Below are 6,000 nucleotides of genomic sequence, written 5' to 3'. Positions count from 1 at the left end.
TCGTTGCTTCGGAGAAAACTCACCCTCAACCTCAACCTTCGTTCGTTCTGCTTTTTTCCGTCGTCGGGGGCCGGATAGTCGTCGGGAAAGAGGAGAAGAAGAAGATGATGATGGTGGCTTCGTTCTGAGTTGCTTCGTTGGTTCTTTCGGCTTCGTCGTCGGGGGAGAGGAGAAGAAGAAGATGATGGTGGCTTCGTTGGTTCCTTCAGCTTCGTCGTCGGGGGAGAGGAGAAGAAGAAGATGGTAGTTGCTTTGTTTTGGAAATATGAAAAGAGGAGAGAGAGGGAAAACAGAAAGGGAAAGAAAAAAAAATGTTATTTTTTAATTGAGGGGCAAAAGGTTAAATTTGAAAAAATTATCTGGCCTATGCTAAATTTGGAAATAACCCTCCTATGAGGGTTATTTCGTCCCGAGTAAGGAGACCTATAAAAAAAAGTGTTAGTTACTTAGCAAAGAGTTATTCAAATATTAAACACTTATTTTTAGTCAACTTATATAAATTTAAAATTTATTAACAATCTTAATTATATAAAATTTTAAATAATTGATAAATTGAAGAACTACCATCAACCTTAAAACATAGAATTAGTATTAATCCCTATATATTTTAATAATTGTTTCAAATTTAAGCTTCTCGAAATTCAAAAATCGTTTTTTATTTCTTTATTATATAAAATGAACATTTTAATCACTAAACTATTTAAGAGGGTTGGTTTATATTTATAATTTTTTTATAAATATATAATTAATATAATTAATCATTCAAAATAAATCATTCATTCATTATAAAAAAAAATCATAAAAAATTAAGAATTAAAAATGTCAAAAGATTCATAATATGTTTAAGTATTTAGTTAAATTTAAAATATAAAGGTTAAATAATTTAGTGTGAAGGTTTCAAATTCAAAATTTTTATTTTTTATTTTTTAAATTAACCATTTCAAAAGTTTCGATCAAGGGTCAAACCCACAAACAAAAACACTCAATTATTCTCACAAAATGAGTTGTGCATTTGTGGTGATGCGGTAACCTCGTAATAAGATATTATATATATCCAATTATTTTATTTTGCATTTAGGATACACCAATTTGATTACAAAGACACTCTTGAAAAAGGTTATTGAATTCTTTAGTTGGCATCTCGGTGTTTACACCATAGTCAAGTAGGGCATTGTATTCTTACATGATCTTAGTTGTCAATATTCCTTATATATATTATTTGTATTACCTGTTTCATTGCCATTATTCTTATATATACATAAAAAAAAAAAAAACAAGGAGAGCATAATTTGGGGTGGTGTAACATTCCTATTTCCTTACACAATATAAATCTGACAACGAACAATATGTATTATTTACCTTAATGTTAGAATTCAAATCATAATAATTATACAGTCCATTTGAAATTTTGAGTTGATGTCTACTTCACCGAAGCACTCAAAAGTTTTTATTTGACCCCATAACATAAATAAATGAAATAAAAATAGTTATAGTCCAAAATGGAAAATACTATTTTAATGCACATCCATTTTCCTAAAATTGTGTATATAATTAATTAAGAGCATTCTAGTGTGGTGGTTGATATTTGATAACCCTGCCAATAACTTTGTATTCAAAACATGTCATAATTCCCTATTTCAAAACCTTTATTTAAACATTTGGTTATTCATTAATCCACAAATTTTAAGACGTCACAATTTTAACTTCTAATTTTATCTTTTATATAAAATATTTAGGGTAGAGTTCTGAACTTAAACTATTAAAAATCAAGTTAATTCGTATTTAATGTATTTTGATTGAATTTAATTAGATCAAGGTGGCATGATAACGTGCAAATGTTCTTAAACAAAATAATATTCTGTAAAAACTGAATGAGACTCATATGAAAAATATTAGTTAACATTTATCATGTTCATAATTGTTCATGAATGTTCTACAAAAATATAAAATATTATTCAAACTTTCACTTTCAATATAGTGGGCAGTGGCTTTAATGTTGAGTGGTCTCGTCCTTTTACTAGTCACATTCTATAAATATATATTAATGAGTTTTAAATAGTGACCACACTATAATAGTTTTCAACAATAAATAACAAGTTTTAATAATAATTATGGAAGAAGCATAATGAAATTGCTCTAGAGTAAAAAAAATCTTTTAAATGTTTGATTGATTATACTTGTGGACAAGCCCGGCCCGAAATTGGGGATCTAGGTGAAAATCAAATTTTTATTTAACTTGTATATTATATTGAAAATATATAATAATTGTGTATTTAAATTAGTAAATAATAAATTTTAGTCTAGTTTTTTTAGAGGTTGAGTATATAATAGGAAGGCTTAACATCTTTTCGATTATAAGTCTGACGGTTCATTGATCGCCAAGATAGACCCATTGAGGGCCGGCCTTAAAGATTTGGGGTCAATGCAATTTTACATTTTGTGGTCCTTAATATTATTAAAAAAAATTAATTTTTTTTAATTAATAATTATAAATATTTTAATTAACAAAATATATATATATGAATTAAATATATAACAAGAATATCTGATATATAAAACATTTCATAATAAATAGGGAAGAATGTCAATTTTATTTATAAAGTTGGAAGGAGGTGTCAAATTTATTTACAAAGTTGCAAAATTCTATTTATATATATAAACTTGTCAAAATGTGTCAAAATTATTTAACCATAACGGAATGTCTCAAACGGTGTTAAGTTTTTATCCACGTGGATATTTATTTTTTTGTATTTTTTTAACCTATTTTTTAGGTTTCAAACAGACCTTCTTTTTCTATTTAATATATAAAATTAAATAAATAAAAATTTTCTTCTTCTACCTACCATCATCTTCATCCCCTCTCTTCACTAGCAGGCAGCCCACCATCATCTTCATCCCCTCTCTTTCACAGCCCCGCAACCAATCTATTCACATTTAAGAACTCAACAAATCGAATCTCAATCTCTAGAGGATGTCGCAAGCTGTTTTTGCTATTCCTTTTTTAACTAGATCATTCATAGACTTTGATATTACTGTTAGGCCTGATAATACAGACTTGTTTTCATCGATGGACCAGTTTCGATCAAACAATATAATATCTGTAATAAACCTTGTTTATCTGCGATTGAACTCTGTGATTGAGGATCTAACTAAATGAGTTTAAAAACCCTAGCTGAAGCGATCTTGGAACTAGTTTTTCTTTCACGAAGAACAATCAGAAACAATGACAAACAAGTGACATATGACATTTAACTTATCAAAATCTCAATTTTATTTTTCAAAATTCTAAAACTTATTGTTCTAATCCCCTAGTTGCAGGCAAATTATTCAAATGAAATCCAGAATTTCTAGTTTGATGTTTCGCATTGAATATATAACCTATTACTTTGACATCAACTGAGAAGAACATAGGTGAAATTCGGAGAGAGAAGACAAAGTGGGTCTTAGAAATGGTGGATGAGATTTTGGAGATTAAGATTTAAATAAGAAGAATATGAATCGGGTGAAAGAGGAGAGAGAATGAAATTATTATTTATTTATTTATTAAATGTAAAGAAAAAGTCTGTTTGAAATAAAAAAAAAAATAAGTTAAAACAAAATATAAAATAAATATCCACGTGGATAAAAAATTAACTCCGTTTGAAACATTCCGTTATGTCAAATAATTTTGACACATTTTGACAAGTTTGTATACATAAATAGAATTTTACAACTTTGCAAATAAATTTGACACCTCCCTCCAACTTTATAAATAAAATTGACATTCTTCCCAATAAATATCAAAAACATTAATATAATAAGTTTTAAATGAAAAAGATAACAATAATAATTAACAACTAGAAAACACATATTGATTTAAAAAAACAAACAAACTATGAAAACATACTTCTCATTGACTTAAAGGTAGAGTATGTTGATTTTTAGCATTGAACAATTTCGAAATCGAACCCACTAATGATTCGGTCATTGCCTCGTGTCGTTTCTTGATATTTTTCTTTTAGAAGCACCAGACTCATATTTCCGAAATCTTATTCGATCTTTATCGTTTAGAGTCTTCTTCGTCATTTTAACCTAAAATATTTAAACTAATTTTTAGTAAAAGTATTTAACTAGATCTAGACTTCAAGACTTCAAAAATAGAAAAAAAATACCTGACGGGTGATATGTTTTTTGTAATAGTCTGATTCGAGATAATATTAATGATATGATATCACTACTCTACAATAAGAAAAAATATAATGATTGATATTTTAATTTTTTAAGTAGTAAAGATTAAAAATAAATAATAAGAATAAGAAAAAATTAAACAAATAACTTAATAAGTAACATCATTGCCTCAAAAGATGATTGTTGATTTGTTGTTACAAATTTATAAACTTGAAGAAATAGAAAATGACCTACGACCGACTTAGTAGGGATTTAGGATTAGAAAATTATTATGTGAATTTGAAGATCGATAGAATCATAAGATATGAAATAGAAAATGACGGTTGGGATTTAGGGTTAGACTTAGAAAGTTAGAATATAAAATGATGGCGGCCGATTATGTTAGGATTTAGGATTAGACTTAGAAACTTCGAATATAAAATGATCCGCTTAGTTGATTAGGTTAAAAAATTACTATTAATATTAGATATTAGGTTAGAAAAGAGCGGAGGACGCTTATCCGATTAGATTAAAAAATTATGATTAATATTACTAATATTAATTAGATATTAGGTTAGAAAAGCAGCTCAAATAATAGCCTTTAATATAATTAATATTTATATATAATATAAAATGAAATTAGATATAAACGAGTAAATAACACAGAAGGAGGAAAAAAAAATTTAAAAAAATTATAAATATATTAATATGAAAAGAGAAAAAAAAAAGAATATTAATAATATAATATAACTATTTTATAAAAAAAATTGGGACCTATAAAATTGGAGGAGGGCCCAATTTTGCATAGGTTGCCTTAATAATATAATAGTCTTATGTTCATATTCATGTTATTAATATATTTGAAAAAAAAAAATTGTGTTTTAAAGCTGGTGTAACTATTAAAGAATTGAGCTGACTTTGAATGAAATTATGCTTTAAATGAATGTATGTATATAATTAAAATAAAATTTCAGAATATTATACAAGGTTTTAAAATATGCGGTGGAACTGTTCCGTGAAACGGTTGATTGAGCGGTCCGAATTTTATCTTCAATACGGTTTACCTTTCGAATCGGTCAAAATCCGGTCCGACCGGACGGTTGAAATGAAAAATTAAACCGTTTGAAAGGTTACTTTATAAATTATTATTTGTTTTCTTCTTCTCCTCCAAAAACTAACTCAAATCAGATCTGTTTGGTAAGATGAAAAAATGAGATACAACAAGTTCAGTTATATCAAACAAGAAAGAATAGAGACATAAATTCTTGTTCTAATATCACTTAAATCTATTGTTCTATATATAATATATACCTTAACTCATCAAATTTACAGACTACAGTTCAGATCTATCATCTTTAACTTCTCGGATCTACAATCTCTTCCTTCCTTTGTGCGTGTTTTTTTTTCTTTAGCTCTACAGTTTTTCTTCCTATGATATATAATTAATAAATGAAGATGAAAGAATGAGTATGTATGACTTGAATTTTAATTTTAAATTTTCTTAGGAAAATTTAGTCAATATTTGTTTGATTTAATATTTTTTTTAACTGTTTTTTATATTTTTAATATTTATTAATTTGTTTATTAATATCAACCATGTGATATTTGGTAAGATTATTATTTTGATGGTAGAGAATTATAAATACTTGATATAATATTAATTTAATTGACAAATTATTGAATTTAATTAGTATTTATTTGATTATTTTTTATATTTTTAAATGAGTACATATACAATTTATGTGTTAATATATTTAAATTTATTTAAAATAAAAATAAAAATAAAAATAAAATCAGTGGTTTAACCGGTTGGTTGGGTCTGACCGAAATACGTAAAAAAAAAAATCGAGTCGA

This window comes from Impatiens glandulifera, chromosome 1, assembly GCF_907164915.1.
Source record: "Impatiens glandulifera chromosome 1, dImpGla2.1, whole genome shotgun sequence".
In the NCBI taxonomy this organism is placed as follows: domain Eukaryota; kingdom Viridiplantae; phylum Streptophyta; class Magnoliopsida; order Ericales; family Balsaminaceae; genus Impatiens; species Impatiens glandulifera.
This window is presented reverse-complemented; position numbering follows the sequence as displayed.